Source organism: Lissotriton helveticus, chromosome 6, assembly GCF_964261635.1.
Source record: "Lissotriton helveticus chromosome 6, aLisHel1.1, whole genome shotgun sequence".
NCBI lineage: Eukaryota > Metazoa > Chordata > Amphibia > Caudata > Salamandridae > Lissotriton > Lissotriton helveticus.
In genome coordinates, this window is record NC_136067.1 from 201861290 (window position 1) to 201880715 (window position 19426).

At 44.4% G+C, this 19426-nt stretch overlaps 1 long non-coding RNA gene across 1 annotated transcript; it reads right to left on the reverse strand.

Annotated features, from left to right (window-relative positions):
- Positions 1 to 12655: 12655 nt before the first annotated feature.
- LOC144761292 (uncharacterized) lies at positions 12656 to 14743 on the reverse strand. The gene is made up of 5 exons (XR_013595659.1): positions 14618 to 14743; positions 14316 to 14407; positions 13839 to 14200; positions 13586 to 13707; positions 12656 to 13097 (listed from the first exon to the last, which is right to left on the reverse strand). It is a non-coding gene; the product is annotated as an uncharacterized LOC144761292 (long non-coding RNA).
- Positions 14744 to 19426: the final 4683 nt, after the last annotated feature.

The following is a 19426-nucleotide window of genomic DNA, read 5'->3' on the forward strand; positions in this document are numbered from 1 at the left end:
ACTGAGTGTGTGTGTGGCTGGCTGGGAGGTGTGTGACTCTGTGCAGATCAATGTGTACTTGTATCAATGATTGTATAAGAGAGTAATTATGTGTTAGTATATGTTTCAAAATGTAAGGTGCTCTATGTTTAACTGTATAGATTAGAAAATGGAAGTGTGATTGATTCTTTACAGGACTGACTAGGTGTGTGAGTAACTCCATGGATGAGTGACAGAGTGTGAGAGTCTGTATAGGTGTATGAGTGCATATGATAGTGTTGTAAAGATGAGTGATTGTATGTATGAATGATTGTATGGGTAAATGAGTGAATGTGTGTGTAAACATAGGAATCACTGAGTGCGTATGTAGTAACTAGTATTGGTGTGTCAATGGTTTCAAAAATTATACTCTGTATTTAACACTGGGTGTAACAGAGGTTATATTAAAGTGTGAAGAGATGCATTGTATTGTCACATGAATGATATCATCAGTGATGTGGTCATTGATGTCAAATGAGATGTCATCAGTGATGTCATCAGTGATGTCATTTGAGATGTCATCAGTGATGTCATCAGTGATGTCACTGACCATGTCATGAATGATGTAATATGTGACATCATCAGCAGTGGATTGCGGGTGCGCGATATATAGTTAGTGCAACTAACTATATATGGAATTTCAATGGTTTTGTGTGAGTAAAATAAGGTTTTTTAAATGCTAATTCCTAACTATATATGGTCTATAACCTATGGTTTTTTCAGTGAATTTTCAAGGTTTTGTAAATGCTAATTCCTAACTATATATGGTCTATAACCTATGGTTTTTTCAGTGAATTTTCAAGGTTTTGTAAATGCTAATTCCTAACTATATATGGTCTATAACCTATGGTTTTTTCAGTGAATTTCAATGGTTTTTTAATAGCAAATATCATAAGCTGTCGAATGTCAAGTACGTGGTAAGAATTTTTTTTTTCGTGTTTATGCACACTGATCTGCTTTGATTGCTGCCCCCCACCCCTCATTTCTATTAGGAGTACTCTCTCTTTGCAGATAGTGAAGGGTAGTTAACGCAGCCCTTTCCCCCTTTGTAATCCGTCGTGCCTGCTTCTCTCTCCATTTGATTGATTGTTCTCTTTGGTTCATTCTCTATTTACAAACAAGCACAGAGTCGCAATACTCTGTTTAGTCTTTGCAGATAGCGAAAAATCGTGTAAAAAAACAAAAGGAATCGAGCAAAATCAGTAGACCACTAATGGGATCTCTTTTGACCTCGCTAAAATAGAAACATTAGGAACAACCTGTTGAAAATAGCAATGCGTATGTATATAAGCGGCGTTCATTTGTGTTCACAGTACCCCTTGTTGATTGTTTCAATCGAGCATTGAATTGTTCGAAGTTAATTCTCTTAACGATCTTCTCTACCTGCAAACGAGGAAGAATAGGAATATTCTATCTCCCTTTGCAGATAGTGAAGGGTAGGTAACGCAAGCCTTTAACACGTCGTACCTATTTCATTCCTCATTGATTGATTGATTGTCCGAACATTGACTGTTTGGGAATTAGTTCTTTTTGGAGGTATTCCCTGTTTGCAAATAAACGTAGGAAAATCTTTGCAAGTAGTGAAAGGGTACGTAATGCGGACCGTTCTCCCCCGTTGTAATCTGTCATGCCTATCTACTCCCCACTGATTGATGCACCTTTTTCACCCGGACCATTTACTAGAGATACGTCATCTGGCCCGACCAGAGAGCACCCCTAGTGAAAAGGACATATGCAATAATAACGAAGTGATCACTGTATCCTGTTAACAGAAACTTTACCATGAAACAACCTGGAAAGAAAAAAATAGGAAAACGAAAATCAGTAGGCCACTGATGAACATGAACTTTTATTAAACAACGAACAAAGAAACGATAACATAACGTAATGATAAAACCTATTAATGTCCTAGAAACAAGAAAACGTTAAAATATGCCAGTGGTGAGAGACCACAAAAACAGTAAGAGAAACCAAATCACCCCTCGCTGTCCCACCGCCTGCCACGCCCAAAAAATCGATAGACTAGGGAAAATGCAAGTCAGTAGAACATCCACCCCCACTCTGGAAACTTCCAAGGTGGGGCAGGGTTCCGGCTACGCCCAGCCGGGAGCAGCCCATATAAGGCAGGTCCTGCTGCCACGCCTCGGCCAGGAGATCCTAACGTAGGGTGTAGCCGGAGGAGAGGCCGAGACCAGCGGGACCCGGCCAGGGGATTGCCTTTACAACGCTGAACAGTTGCAGGGGGGGGGAATGTCTCCTCGACCCTCCCCTCTCTCTCCCAGTCCGGCCGCGGTGGCCCTTGAGAGTTGCAGGTAGTCCCGCCACATGCTCTTCCGGTCCGACCACCAACGGTCGGGGGGCCGAGGCCGACGGGATCCGGCTGCAGCCGATAAACCAAGAAACCCGTTCATGGGGCCAGAGCCAGGGGCGTCCGGCCGACATCCACCGGAAGCCCGGCCCGAAGACGGACGGGACACTTCTTTCTTTTATAATGGCTGCGACAACACTGGGGGGGGATGTCTTGCACATGCCTCCGACCCCCCCCTCGTCCTCATCGCCTGGTCCGGCCATAACAAATCTCAAGCGAGACGCCGTGGGGTGCACTGGGAGGGAGAGACGGTGCGAACAGGCCTCTCCCGCCTCCCCAGGTGGAGACTTCCCAGCTGCACCCTCAGCGCTCCAGGCGGTGGCATCCTAACAACTACAGTGCTGCACAGTTTCGGAACGACCTAGATAACGGTTCTTCCACTGTGGCCATGCTGCAACGTCTCGCCCAGCAGGGTGGAGCCCGTCCGCTCATGTGACCCCGCGATCGCCGGTAGCTGCCGAACTCTCAAAATGGCGGTCGACCTGGCAAGAGCGGGCCCAACATAAAGAAATGGCCCGGTCACTGGTTGACTCCACCACCGTAGTCCTCCACGACCTTGAAGATTCTGGAGGAGCCGCGGGAGTCTCCGACCCCCGATGGGGAATGACTGCCATGATCGCCCGTGGAGTGACGAAACTGTATCCGCGGGACGTCGGCGCTCCCATGCTGGCGCCAGCCTCACTTTGAATTACTACAATCCTGCAGACCTCACTTCCGGTGAAAGCACAGTGTGACCCGGTAGGAAAAATTATTGCACCCCCTCCCCTTTTTGACTGATAGTTCAAACCACCGATCCTTTCCTTTGCCCTTTTAACGGAACTTTGGACTGCCTCCCCCTCTTTTACATTTTCTAGAGAAAACAAAACATTAACCACTACATTAGCATAGCAGTTGACACCAGAACTGTTTTCAAATTGAAAACCAACAACATCTTCAACAGAATCCTTTTTGTTTCTGCTGTGACCCTGCTACAGCACAGGCATTGTCCCCAGCAGTAATTCTGCAATGCCGGTAAGAATAGCTGTGGTGCCTACTGGACTCACTCACCCCCGCGGCGCCCCACGCCGTTTTTTGCTGGGCGGCAACTTACTAGACATCACTTTCGTGCCATCTAGATTTCAGCGCGTTCTGCTGCCTTGGAACTATTCGCACAACAGACCGCTACTGACAAGAATATTTCATTATTGGTGCTGTCAATTTCAATAAATCTATTGGATAATTAAAAAGAAATTGCCACGGTCTCTTCGTTGTTTAAATGTTTTTACTGTTTTTGTTTTGTTGTATATATTTATATGTTATTAAAGTTTTATATTCCTACTACTTTGTTGGAGTGCTATATATTTTTAATGTGACACATAATTGTAAAAACTTTGATGTACAAAGAGTCATTCCTGGAATCTTCCGCTTCAGGCTCGGTCCCCTCCCCAATCACAATACAGGATGGTTTTCAGATAGTAGGAACACGTGTGGTGTGACGGATCTCATCGGGTGTGGGCCTTGATCTACTATAACTCCTTTGAAGAGGGGTGATTCTTTACAGCTGGGGCCATAAACTACATCTGCAGGGCTAGCTGATAGCCTGGACAATCGGACACAGAGAAAGAGGAGTGTCAGAGGGTGCGGTAGTGAATAGGGCGAAAGGGAGGTGTCGGGCGGGCACAGAGTGTGATTCTCAGGGAAGAGCAGCGCAGATGGGGGGAGGTTTATTGCCCATGCATAAGACAGAGAGCGGTGGTGACCAGTGCCTGGGGGAGATGCTTACGAGGGTGAGGAGCCATGCTACGAATCGACAGCGTGCAGAGAGTGGGTCTGGTCAAGACATCTAAAATGGCTGCCGTGCACGACAAAAGTGTGGCATTTCAAAAAAGGCAAGATGGCGCAGACAATGTTTTTTAACACTTCCTCATTTCCTTCGAATCGAACGTTAACAGACGTTGGGGCATATTACCAAAGTTAAGCGATATTTATCGCTAACGATGCTTACCAACCAATTTTTTACCACTAAGCATCGTCAGAAATTATCGAAGATAAACCTTACTATTATCAAGGTTTATCGCAAATGCGATAATAAACGGCCGCAATGCATGAATATCGCTAAAAACTCAGCGATATTCATACATTACCGAGCTAATACTCTTAGCCATGTTATCCACCTCCCATTGGATAACATGGCTAAGAACTGCTCAGGGCAGGTGTTACTTTTTGGAGATATTCGCGCTTAGCGCGAATATCTCCAAAAGTTGGTAATAGGAGATAGATATCTTGCATGTTGTAATGCAAGTTATTGTGGTATATGGAACTCATACCATAATCTCTCAGGAAAGCAGAAACTGATCCTTTTGGGACCGCCTAAAAAGGCCTAGGGGGTGAGGAGTACTCTACTTTGCCCCCTTTTCACGTTCCGAACTATTTTATTTTACTCTCTTCTGTAATTACACAAAATACCAGCGATAAGATGCATCGGAGACACACAGTGAGAGAAAGGAGGCCGGAGATGAAGAAGACATGTCAAATACACATTGGAGATAATATAGTGGCAGAAGGGAAGTAAATATGAGTAAACTTACCATGTAACATAAAAATGTTGCACTCTATACTATAAGTCTCATTTTATACTACAATCACTTCGCTACAACCTCATAAATTAAAAATGAATAATGTCTCAAACAATTTTTGATTTCTAAATATAAATTTATTCTTCAGAATTTTCTAAATTTGAAAGAACTAGTAACATGTCCTCATCAGCAATGTCCTCATTAAAAGTCTCCAATGATGATTCTTGTAACTCTATGGTCTCCAAACACTCGATAAATTCGCCATCAAGAGATTGATCAAAAAAATCATTCAAGTCATCTCCTCCTTCTGACAATATTTCATTATTGGTGCTGTCAATTTCAATCAATGTAGTGAAATCATTCAAGTCATCTCCTCGTGACAATATTTCATTATTGGTGCTCTCAATTTCAATCAATGAAGTGGAATCATTCAAGTCATCTCCTCCTTGTGACAATATTTCATTATTGGTGCTGTCCATTTCAATCAATCTTATGGAATCATACAAGCCATCTCCTCCTTGTGACAATATTTCATTATTGGTGCTCTCAATTTCAATCAATGTAGTGGAATCATTCAAGTCATCTCCTTGTGACAATATTTCATTCTTGGTGCTGTCCATTTCAATCAATCTAATGGAATCATACAAGTCATGTCCTCCTTGTGACAATATTTCATTATTGGTGCTCTCAATTTCAATCAATGTGTTGGACAATTCAAAAGAAATTGCCACGGTCTCTTCATTGTGAGCCATTTTATTTTGAAATTGCTTGCTGTAAATTGCAGAAAAAAATAATCACTTTCATTTATCGTCTTTAGTAATACATAATATAAAACTAACTTTATCAAGTATTTAGTATAACAGAAGGACTGCAAATAAATAACAGAAAACATTTTTCAAATTATCTTCAAGTGTACAACATAGTTCCCCATACAAATTAACAACTCACCTTTTTAAAAGTAGCAGAAGTGTTAGTACTGTGTAAATCAAACACCAGAAATTCACCACCAAAAATTCCTCACAAATGTACCTCAGACAGTAGTATCACAAAATGGCTGTGGTTTCCTCTCATTTGACATATATACATAACCAATTAACTTTCATCACACACAAATACAAAACCAAAGTAACATTTTAATTGGTTCTAAATTTCAACACTTTCAAATGTGTTTTCCCCATGCAATTTTCCATAGGACATTTACATACGTCTACAGCCTGAATGGCTGAACGGAATTACACCAAACTTGGCAAAATGGTACATCAAACCTAAGAGGTCAGGAAGGATCTACTATGCCCCCTTATGGTCATTTCCCCCTTCGCTTTGGCCTCCTCTTGTCTCTCAATCCTACCGAGGGACAAGATGGCGGCCGCTACGGACTGTTTGGAATGTTGACAGACGCCGGAGAACCAATCAGCTTCGCAAAGCTCCGTAACGCGAAAAGTACGCGAAGCGGAGCGCTGTTACAGATATATATCTTTTTTTCAACGTTAATTTCTCAAAATCCACTGGAGCACATATATTGAGACCTAGCAAAGGCACATCGGGCTACCAGTCCCTAATATTTTGCCAAGTTTCGTGCAAATCCATTCAGCCGTTCGATTATTATTATTTTGTTGTTTTTTTGCCCCGCGGGGCCCTTTTAAAACCTCCACATCAAACCTAGGGGGTCAGCGAGGATCTACTATGCCCCCTTATAGTTATTTCCCCCTTTGTTTTGACCTCCTCTTGTCTCTCGATCCTACCGAGAGACAAGATGGCGGCCGCTACGGACTGTTTGGAATGTTGACAGATGCCGGAGAACCAATCAGCTTCGCTTCACAAAGCTCCGTTGCGCGAAAAGTCCGCGAACCAGAGCGCTAACCGGTCCGCTGTTACAGATATATATCTTTTTTTAAACGTTAATTTCTCAAAATCCACTGGAGCACATATATTGAGACCTACAAAAGGCACATCGGGCTACCAGTCCCTACAATTTTGCCAAGTTTCGTGCAAATCCATTCAGCCGTTCGGGCTAAAAGTGAGGCCAACCGCCCTATGGAAAACTCAATGTTAAAAACACGTTTTGGGACCCCCCTTTTTTCTCGGCCCCCACTGGACGAACCCCCCCCAAATTTTCAAGGGCTGCTCAGAAACAAAATGTGCCATTTTCCTGAAAATTTCAGCCAATTCCGTCCACAAACGCCAAAGTTATTAGACATAGAATTTTCAAAAAACCCATAGAGAAAAAATCCTAACTATATATACCTACTGGCGACCGCCAGTAGGTAATATATATATATATATATATATATATATATATATATATATGTATATATGACCAAGGCCTCTGGGTAGGCTGAAACGTTATGCGGGTGGCGATGCACTTTATTCAATAAAACAACTTTTTCACCTGATGGCTGGGTCGGCTTTCGTTTCTTGCTGGATCGGTGGTGCCCTGAGACACTAGGGTTCCGGTTCTTGACGGACGAATGCAGTTTTCATATATATATATATATATATATATATATATATATATATATATATATATATGTTTTAACAAATAAAATTGTAATATTTTTTTTATAACTTAAATTAAATATTTAATAATTTTAAGGTTATGTAAGTATTTTTAAGTATATTTTAGTTATTTAATTTTATTATTTTTTAATTTCACATTAATTTTAATAAATTCGATATTTTTACAAAGTACATATCTTTAAACGATATTTTGGAGTCGATATTTTTGTACTTACCTGTTTGTAGATAGGACTTAGATATTTTTTCTGTCGATATTTTTAAATCGATATTTTGAGTACTCTATATTTTGCCCCTCGATATTATGTCAGTGATCCAAGAGGACATCTCACTTACGGCTCAAGGGCTCTGACACGCCCATGATCATATCAAAGAGCGTCTTGTTAAACCTTTCAACAAGCCTTTTGGACTGGAAATGTTAGGATGTGGAGAATCTGTAGGTTGAGGCACACTCATCCCACATTAACTTCAGGTATACTGACATGAAGTTGTTGCGCCAGTCAGACACAACCTTCTTAGAGAAGCCCACCATGGAAAATATACCCATCAGTGGGTTGGCCATTGTGGGTGTATTCACTCTCCTCAGAGGTACAGCATGGTCTATCATGGTCCACCAAGACCAGGATAAACCTGTTGACCCACAGGTTTCATGTCCACCCTTTCATGGGGGTGCCCATGACAGAGAAGTGGAAGCTTGCACTTTACCCCTGACTTCCCTCTGGCCTGACAGGTAGTGCAGGACCTCCAGAATTCATCCATGGTCACTCTCATCTGGCGCCAATAAAAACAAGGGTAACCTACCTTGCAAAGGTTTTGCCCTCCCTCAAATTTTCTACCAGAGAAACATCATGAGCCAAATCCAGCACAAAGTTTGGGTAGAACTGAGGAACCAACAATAGATGGGTTGTCTCAGACGCAGTGACCCTAGGCTCAGCAACCTATTCTCTCAATAGGCGAAGTGATCATGAGAGGTGTCACCATTTGCCTGGGTCTCAGCTTGTCCCAGTAGGCCCTCAAGAATGGGCCTCTCCTTATGTGGCTGCCAAAATTCTGCCCGGGAGGGATCTTCTTCAGCTTGCCATCTAGCCAGTTCAAGTAGGTTTCCAAGGGCAGCAATGTCACCCCCCTTTCGTAAGCCCTGGGGGGTCAGCCTTGGGATTTGCCTCCTCGCAGACCATGGTAACATCTGGGGCAGATTTCCCACACCCCCTTCCTCTCTTCTTTGTGGCAGGTTTCTGGACCATTATTACAGACTCCAAGTCCTCTTGGGCTGCCATGGACCATGTGGCCAGGCACACTGGCTCAGGCAATCCTAGCATCTCGAAGTTGGACTAGAGCTCAGCCCCTTTCCAGGCAGTGTGCTCTAGGTCATTACCTAGCAGACAGTCCACAGGCATGGGTGGACTCACAACCACCTTTATGGAACCTGAGACCCCGCCTCCCATTCAAAAGCAACCAGAGCCACTGGATATTGGTTCACCTGGTTGTCAGCAGTAACAACCGGCCAGACTACATTCAATATTACCAGCTCTGAGGACATCAGATGACACCCAACAGTAACCCTACTGGCCCTTCTATCTCTCAGAGCATCCAACCCGCTTCCCATTGATGGTGAGCACTGCCTGTACTTCTTAGTATCTTCAGGCATGTGAGTGTTTGGCACCATCTCTCTGTAACCCAGGCACACTAGGGTAACCTCTACATTCCTTCCAATACGAACTAGGCCAACCTCCTCCCTGAGCATTACCTTTGCTCTTCCCGGGGTAGACCCACCAGTGGAGAGCTGTTTTCTGTGCTGGAAGAGGGGATCCCCTTAACCACTTCGACGCTGATGACGAGCTCAGCTCGTCATCAGTTGCACCACTCGCACGCTGATGACGAGTTGAGCTCGTCATGTAACGCAGCTTTTTCAAAAAAGCCGCGCAGCGCGAAAATCGCCGCAGCGCGCATGCGGTTAAAGTGCCCATACTGCCATTACTCGTGGCACTTGGGTGTAAAGTTACCTGAGGGCTTCTTCCAATAAAAACAACAATATTTTGGTCAGGATGGGAATGGGAATCCTTCTCCGGAAAACTCTTTTGGGGGCCTTTTAAGAACTCTTTCAGTTTTTCCGTATCCCCCTTCCTTGTTTTAGTGAATACCCTGTCTACCATTTTGGGGATTTCTTCCAGGTACCTTCCTTGACACCCTGGTAATAATCCAAAAGCCAGTCCCCTGTGCAAGCTCACTAAAATCAGGGAGTTTGGTATGTATTAGGCATTGGTGCAACTCTGTAAAGTAATTAATGAGAACGTGTTCTCTTAAAATCAGGTAATACCACCAATCATCATCACTCACTTAGCTGCCCTACACCCAACCATTCAGTGCCTTACCGGAGGAGTCCACAAAACCTAAGCAAGACTGGTTAGACAGTTTGTGATTCTCCCTAAACCTCAAGCAGTACTTCTCTGGGTGAGGCCAAACCTGGTGGTAAGGTCTGCAGTCATGGTCATGGGTCATGTGGTTAGCTACCTCTGGGGTCAGCAGGGTATCCCTCCCAACCAATGTTATGTGTATCCATATACTGATCCCTCAATCCACCTCTGGGACCCCATGCATATGCAGTCCTACCTCATGTGCAGCCAGCTAGTTATTAATGTCACCCCCCACCACATGACTAGGCACCAGGTCTTTGAGGATGTAGAGTCTTCTGTCACTGGACACTACATTTTTGCTGCCACCATTACTGCTGGGTTCTGAGAGCTATTTAGCTTTTAGGTCCAACTCCTTTTGACTCACACCAGCAAAATCTTCTTTTCTCTCCTCCGAGGCCCTTTTGCCTCAGCATTTTCTGATGCGAGGAGCCCACTTGCGGTTGCAAAGAGCACTAAGGGGCATATGTAGGTAGTCGTTTGCGATTCGCAAATGCCGAAATTCGGCAAATTTAGGCGTTTGCGAATTGCAAACAGCATTTTGATATGTAGGGGCCACTTGGCAAAATAAGGAATCCCAAAAATTGCGATTCCTTATTTTGCTTATAACATTTAAGGAATCGCAATTTTGCGATTCCTTAAATGCTATGTAGGGGTGCTTTAAAAATTCCGATTTTTGCATAAGGAATCGCAAAATACCACCTACTTCAAGTAGATGGTATTTTGCGATTTCCTTCAAAAATGCATTTTTTTTTTTAATTCAAAGTGCCATTTGGCACACAGACATGCCCTTAGAGCATGCATGTGCGCCACATTTACTTACAGGCACATTCCACGGGTGCAACAGGTGTCCTTTGGACACCCTGGCATCCTTGGAATTGATATTCTCAAATTGCGATTTTCACACAGAAAATCGCAATTTGAGAATGTATCCCCATTCATTCCTATGGGCCTATTGGCCTATAGGAATGAATGGGACACTCATTCCTTAATTGCGATTTGCAATTTGCTAATCGCAAATAAGGAATTTTAGAGATTTGCAAAAAAATTGTGAATTTTTACCTACATTCTATTTTGCTATTCTCAAATAGCGATTCCTTAAAAATCGCTATTTGGGAATTGCAAAATGGAAATTACCTACATATGCCCCTAAGCTACTGTTTTTTAGCCTGGAATGCAGATTTTGCAGGATTGAAACAGCAGGAGGAGTATACTTTGATGGCAGTCAAGGTTCCAGGACTTGTGGGGGGGGGGGGGACTTGGGGTTCTGGACTCACTCCAGCAGAGGTCAGCAACAGGGCTCAGGTAGTTCAAGGTGGTGTTGCTCAGCTGGGCAGTTGCGCAGAGGCCTTTGGAAGTTTGTTGTGTATCTGTAGCTCAAAGAGGAGGCCAGCCAATTGACCTTTGTAGTCACTTCTTGGAGCTCATTTACAAGGCACAAAGGAATAGTCTTCATAGTGAATGGCCTTTCTGTGATGGATTGTGCAATCCTTCTATACATGGGGCCAAAAAGGCCTTGGGCGAGGGCAGGGTGTTCCTTTCCGGTACAAGGCTATCTGGTGATGTTGTACTCAGCCCTTCCAGATTTATTTATTTATTTAAAGAGTTTTATATAGCGCTGGCTAGACCTGAAGGTATCAGAGCGCTTTACATGAGAATCAACAATGTAACAGAAAAAAGAGCAACAATTACACAATACATCAAAAAAAATAGGCAATAACTTGGCAGAGGAGAGAAAGGAGAGAGAAAAGTAGTGGAGGGGGCAGGGGAGGTGAGAAAGGGTGGATAGGGGAAGAGACAACGAGGAGAGAGGAAAGGAAGTCTGGCTAACGACCGACTGGGTAGGTGACGACCAAGGAGGGAATCCACGGGCCATATCCCCTATAGCTAAACCAGGTAGCTCCATCGGGCATCAGACAAAATAGTTCTGTTTCAGTACATTGAGAGAGGAGAGAAGGAGAGACATAAATGGAGGGAGGATGCAGGAAGAGACGACAGGAGAGACGAAAGCAAGTCTGTCTAAAGATCGACTGGGTAGGTGACGTCCAAGAAGGGAATCCCCGGCCTGTCTCCCCTATAGCAAAACCAGGTAGCTCCATCGGGCTACAGACAAAATAGCTAGATCTCCATGTACGTGGGAAAATTCACAGATACACACGGTGGGGATTAAGGGCCAGGACAGGTGAGGGCAAACGTTGGTAGCAGGAAAGTGGAGAAGAGTAGAGGACGAGGGGTAGGGGGTAGGGGGAGGAGGGAGATAAGGTCAGGAGAGACGCAGGAGGGTTTGTTGCGGCCGTCATTTTAGACGCTGTCTTTTATGTGCCACAGGTAGGTTCAGTAACCAGCCGCTGGCAATGTCACACATTGGTGGTCCGCGGGCCCGTCAAAACTGTTCCAGCTTCCGATCATGATTCTCTAGAGCCCAGCAGGAAAGTGGGAGGGTGGCCATCTCCAGATCAGGTTTGAATGCTGGGGCAGAGATTTTTGAGCCTGGTCGGTGTTTTTTAAGATGGGTAAAGCCCAGTGAGGGGGGTGTCCAGGGGCTGGGAAGAGGCCTGCTACATTTGGATGGACTGGGAGACACTCGTGTAACTTCGAGTTCACTCCTACACATGCCAGCTCAACATTGACTACTTAGCCCCCGGATGCTAAAAAAGCCTAAAAAAGAAAGAAAAGACCCTGCCGTGGATACAAGGGTCCAATATTAGGATCCCGTGTGTATTTAATACCTATTTGGGACCAGAAAGCAGCGCCAATTTAGACAAATATAACATAGAGTCTGTTTTTTTCTCTTTATTTTTTCATTTTTATAGTTTTTGGCTCACACAAGATGCCGTTCATATGAACTTGGTTGTATAGATTAAGCAATTTGATCAAGCAAGATAACAATTCATAAATATTTCATACGTCACTGTGTAGTCCCACACAACCACACATACCTTGACATTCCTCGTTCAAAACGCAAACATGCTATCTTATTCATACTTAAAACTCAAGTTAAAAAACACATCTTGGTCCATAGTGCCTGAATAGAAGGTCAGATGGAATTGCACTCAGGCTATAGGGAGGTAACATTCACTGTAAAGCCAGATAGAAAAAGGGGCTGATCCAACAGATGGTTAGGGATCACGGTCTTCAACACATTAGACGCCTACGCACGTTTCGGTGCAGCGGCCAAGTCGGGCCACACCTTCATCAGGGCCAGGAGGTACCGTGGGGAGGGGAGCAACACTGTGATACAGAAAAAATATTTTTTTTATAATACATTACAATATATACATACATATATACAATACAGTATATACATAAATATATGCGTTTTATACAACAGCATAAAGGCATAAATCATAACAGTTCATTATGAATAACCTTGGTTATTTAGACTTAAATAACAAAGAGCATTCTGGTCCAGCTAGGTTTTTCATATATATTTATATATCATGATGGTCATAGGGTTGACAACCTCTAGAGGCTCACAGGGAATTGGGAGGTTTCTCCACTAGGTTCCATACATTCATCCATTACAACTTCATTCATCCTTTTTAAAAAAAATATATATCTCTAGTGTCATTCGCTACATAGGATTCAATTTGGGAGGGGGCCATATTCTATCTAGTTCCATCACTGTTTTAATAGGGGCCCATGATGGTACTTTCCGCATAAGTCTCAGGAATTAGGTGTTTTTTATACTGATGTTCTCATAGAGATCGGAGGCTTACCAGGGCAATAGCGAATGTTAGGTGGTGTAGATACGGAATCCCAACAATGTCCTACAGCTTTTAGGTCATTTGTTAGTGTGTTCAGAAGGACTTGGGCATTCTTCCACACTTCAGACGTTTCTCTGAGGGGGGAAAAAAAGACTGGCCCATCAAGGAGAATAGACAGGTAGAAAGAGGTCATAAATTATGAACGATCGCAAGTTCAAGACCCTATTCTGGGGATCCTACGATTAATAAATTCGCAAAATCTTACCTGATATCTTCACTATGACTGCCTCAGGCGGCTGGGCTGCGGCAGATCGTAGGTTAATCGGAGGGAGGAAAGCAGTATGCTCGTCTCGTGAGGGACGTTCCTAGGCAGGGATTTAACTCTGTTTAAGTATGGAAGGGGGGAGAGAGAGAGACAAGGGCTAACAGTACATTCTCTCACAGCAAATAGTCATTCTATCTTCCTCTATAGAGGTACGACGTACACGTAATCTCTATAGGTAGGTAATGGCATCAAGGGATTCGTTTTTTACCTGTTTAGGTAAATGCGCACAGGGCGTCTACGAGGTTCAGGAAAGCTGAATCTTATGCCAGATAAGGGACAGGATGACGATCTTCTACTTCTAGCTATAGTAAGAATACATGGGGGTTAAAATGATGCTAGATAGGGAATTACGTGATTAATTAGGGGAAGGAAGAGACTCCATTCAAAAAGAGGAGGCGAACGGTAATTATACTTTACCTATGTAGGCGTTTTTAGATGAAGTTCCTCTTTATGACAATTTCCTAGCTGAGGTGCGATATCGGATCGGGGTCACGGGTCGACTTCTTCATCTGAGTAAAGAAGCAAACAAAGCAGACAGCCTGCTAGTTATGTGGTGGAAATAGAGGAGCATAACAAGGTTACGAGGCAGTTATTACACGTCTGAAATGGTAGGCTGCACACCCGTCCCCGTCAAGTAAGTCATATGTACGTAAGAGGCTAGACTAATGTATCTTGTGCCTATCGGGTTCTAATCGTAGGGGCAAGATCTCTTTACTTACTTGTTCGTCAGGGCCAGAGCTCCGATCTCAGGGGGTCATCATGCCGAGCCGCCGCCTCTTTCAGAAAAGCCGGGTCCTTACTGCTGGTCTCTCCGCTCTTTAAATGAGCTCCGGGATGTGATCCAGTTGAGTGGCCATGGTAGTAGACAGAGGACTGGTATATGGATTTGTTCTTTTAGTTTCCAGGAAGGTTGAGCTTCTTCAAGATAAATAGGTAAAGGAAGACGGACTCTTGTGCGGTCCTGCAGATCAATCAAGGGGGCGATTCCTAACTAGGTAGTCTCCCTCATTCATGTGTCTCGGGAATAGCCATCCAATAGGTCTCTCTCTCAAGGGGCAGAGGTCGTCAAGGTGGCTACATGGTATGCAGGATATACAGGCACCATCATTGGTCCGGACGAGGAGGGGGGGGAACAAAGGGGGGGAGGGGAGGGAGGGGGAAAAAAGAGAGGGGGGAAAGGAAGGGGGAGGGGGGACGAAAAACCAGGAGGGAGGGGGCGGAAGGAAAAGAGGGGGGAAAGAAGGGGGAATAAAACCAGGAGGGGGGGGAGAGGAAGGAAAAAGGAGGGGGGGCGCATTTGTTTAACACTGACGATACATTAGTTTCTCCAGAGCGCGGGTTGCTTCTTAGTGGTGGGGAGTCCAGTAAAGGATTGTATCAGCCGAGAGGGTAAGCACTCAGACAATAGCTTGGGGCCACGGGCATTCCTCATTAAGGCCTCTTAGTACAGACCGAAGTAAAAAAATCCAATACACCTCACGTTTCTTTCGGAGGGCAGTAGGATTAGTTCCCTTTCCTGGTAGAATTTTTTCCAGGATGAACCATCTTAGATCCTTTTCTACATGGTACATTTTGATCCAGTGACTGACTATGGGTGCTGCAGTTCGTCCATTTCAAATGTTAGATTTGTGTTCCCCTATGCGTAGGCGGCACTCCCTGCCAGTTTCTCCCACGTATGGTAGGCCGCACGGGCATAGGATTACATAGACGACATTTGAAGTGCGGCAATTTGTCAGTCTTTTATTACGTGCTACTGAGATCTTACACTCCCCAATCGTAATAGTGTCCCCCATGATGGCTTGGGGACAGGCCTGGCAGGTACCGCATTGGTGATTACCATAAATAGGATCCAGGTTCCCAATACCCCATTGGGTGAAGGGTAGTGCCTCCTGAAGTTTGCCTTTCACCAGATGGTTTTTGAGGTTTTTGTTTCTTTTAAAGGCAAAGATGGGTTTAGCCAGGGGGGGGGTCATAGTTTTTCAGATTGAGGAGATGCTAGTTCGAGTTGATTGCTTGGCGAACTTTGTGGTTCAGTTCAGAATGTTTTACAACGCAAACTAGTTGATCCTTGTTGGTTTTTTGTTGGGGCCTGAAAGTGAGTTCCCGGTCAGTGTATCTCGCCCTCTTAAACAAGTCTTTGATTAGTCTGGGGGGATACCCCCGATGCTTCAGTTTTGCTTTCAGGATATCCGCTTGTTGTAAAAAATCCCCGATGTCTGTACAGTTTCTTCGTATTCGAAGAAACTGGCTGTAAGGAATACTGTCTCTCTGACATCGGGATGAAAGCTGCCATACTGTAGCAGCGTGTTTCGGGCAGTGGGTTTAGTGTACAGGGATACACTAAGTTGGTTTTCCTTTTGTTCAACCCAAATGTCCAGAAATTCAATTCTGGTTCTGCTGGAATGTAGGGTAAACCGAAGATGAGGATCAGCTGCATTCAGCCAGAGTAGAAATTCGTCTAAGGATTCCTGGTCCCCCTTCCATATGAAGAATATATCATCGATAAATCGGGACCATATTTTGACATTTTCATGGAAGGGGGCCAGTTCATTATAGATGTTAGTTCTTTCGAACTCTCCCACATAGAGGCAGGCAACGCTGGGAGCACAACTGGCTCCCATGCTAACTCCTCATATTTGTTTATATATGGTATCATTGAACTCAAAATAGTTCTCATAGAGGACTATTTTTAGGCATTGGAGAATGAAATTATCATTCTGGATCTCAGGGGTGTGACTTAAAATTCTCTCAATCGTTTCAAATGCTCCCTTCTGAGGGATGTTGGAATACAGGGATTCCATATCCAAGGTCACAAGGATTAGCCCCCGGATGCTGTCCGTACAAGACCACAGGCAGCAGAATATTGGATGACCTGTGCTGTAGATAGAGTTGGCCATTTAATTGTCCGAAGCAAACGCCAAGTTGGTATCAGGCTACCTGCTCAGGTGAGGTTTCTTTCTGTGGGACACGCTGGGATAGAGGTGCCCCGTTTTCTAGGCTGATGGCACCCCGTCCTTGCCACTTCTCATCAAGGACCTTGATGCTTCTCCCCGCGTGCCCAAGCCCCAGACACTCACCTAGCAGAAAGTTGAGGCGATCGCCGTGTCCCATCGAACGGCCGCCACTTTGAGGTCAGTCAGTGAAGATTTTATCCACTGCGGTCTGCACGTTGAAGGCAGAAACTCATCCTCGCCTCACGGTACTTGCCGGTCAGCAGATAACGCTGGGGTGCAATTTGCCTCGAGGAGGAGGCACCATTTTGGGATCAGGCATCAAGGTTGAATTAAAGTTTAAAAAGTTGTGAAGCGCCCTTCACTGGCACTGCGGACACTGCGGATAGTGCGTCAGAGGCAGCAGATATCAAGATCAGGGATCTCTTCGCCGCTCTGCTGCTACGTCAAGGAAAGTAGCTCCGCCAGGGGGAGTTGCTCTGAGAGCTCCCTCAAGAAATCACTGCTTTCAGTCGGGTACCCGGCCGGAATGCCAGGGTCAGGCAAGGTGAAGTCCCCGGTGCACTGCCATTTTCTAGGCTACGAGGGAGGCACAAGGCTCTTCTCTCCTCACCGGTCTGCTGGTTCGTGGAGGTAAGAAAGCTCCGGTGAGTGCTATGTCACCTCCTTCCTGACTTCTAAAGCTGCCTGCCCTTGTTACCCTAGACAGTTTAAAGTCAGAACCAGGAAAGTAGGGAGGTTAGACAAAGGAGGCATCCCCCACCCGCAGGCTCTAACTGGGAATAAGAATGTCACCCACAGAACCTCTCATCAGGACACTCCTGGACCTGTAGAAGATTCAGAATAAGGAGTGTCCTGCTGTCTGAAGAAGGAAGACTGGGCTTGCTTGCCTTGAAACTAAGATCCACAGAAGTGACTCCAAGGCTCAGTTGGCTGGCCTCCAGTTTGAGCTAGAGGGGCACATCCTGCTTCCAGATGCCTCTCATGCTTCCAAGCAGACAAGATCCAACTCAACCTGGTCTGGTCCCACCTGATGGCCTCTTTCGGAGTGAGTCATGACCCTCCAAGTGCTGTTCTTCAGGTCCTGGGCATTTGGCTGCAGTCAGAGTGTACTTCTTCCTGACCAAATGGAGGTTTCACCTGATCTGGAGCTGACACAGTGAGACACAGTGCAGACAAACGCAGCACCTCTCATCTCCTGACAAGCATCTCCACTGGAACCAATGCAGCACAGCACAGACTGGTGCAGGAAATTGCATCTTGAAGCTCCTGATCATCCACTACACTGGAACTGGTGTAGCTTGATGCAGACCTACTCAGGACCTAACGCATCACACTGCAGCACCTTGCATCACCTCTCTATGCAGCCCCCACACCAAGTACAAAAGGCACAAATGCCAGCGCCACTTATATGGCCGCCCGGTATCTCTCCCGTGCTTCTTTGCAGTCAACCTGAACATGTCCCTTACCAACATGACCAGTTACCCACAATTTGTGCTTAGTGCCTTTTTGGCGTTATTTTTCCTTACATTTTAAAATCCCATAACTCCAGTCCAACTGAATGGACTTTCATTGTTTTGGTGTCCTTTTATTTCTTAAACTTAACTCTGTTATTCTAAATTGGTTTGGTATTTTTTTGTATTTTGTTTTCACTTTATTATTTAAGCCTGACTGCTTTGTGCCAAGCTCTCAGAGTGTTAAGCACAGGTTTATTTAGTGACTTTTGTGGTTCACTCTGACAAGGACTTTCTTTATTACTTGAGTGGGGCTTACACCCCTCTCAACTAATAACTCAATTTATTACACTAAGGTTAAAAAATGACTGAGTCATTGACTCTCTCTGAGGTTTCAGCACCTATAAAGAGTATTGCAGTGCAGATATAGCTTTGTAATGTTCCTGCACCTTCTTATAGCTTTCATATGTTTTTTTCACAGCTATAAAAGCAGATGGCGAAGATTCTGAAACTGAATATATCTTTTCTTTTATCACTCTAAGGTTTCTATCTATTATTCTGAGTATACCTCTAATAATATCACAATCTATCTCCTTAATCCATTTTGCAGAATCAGTTGCTGATTGCATAAACACTATGGGTACGTCCAACATTAGACCTCTTTTTGGCCTACTCTTTTGTTATTGTCCTTCAATAAAAACAGATAGATTTTATTTTAATTAAATGATTCAACATATTTTGTTATTGCAGCTAGATGATACTTATTCGAGCATTTTTACATCATTTTCTAATGCTATATATGCTGACTTCATTTGCTAGTGGTCCTGCAACTCTATTTGCAAATGTGTATTCTGTGGAAGTTCCAAATGCATTATCGGAACCACTTTCAGAGGGCCACATGGCACACAGGGGTTACTGTGTCCTGGTTGAGGCCTTTTACTCCTGATGTACCGTTTGCTCGACCTAATTTGGATCCCACTCAACTAGGACAAGTACCCTGACTGTCAGTGGTAGCTGTGGTGAAGGAGTCAAAACTCTGTTGGTGAGGGGGAGGATGTAGATATAGGACAGTGAACATGATTCATAACTCAAAGTGCAAGAAATCAATGTCCAGCCAAATATT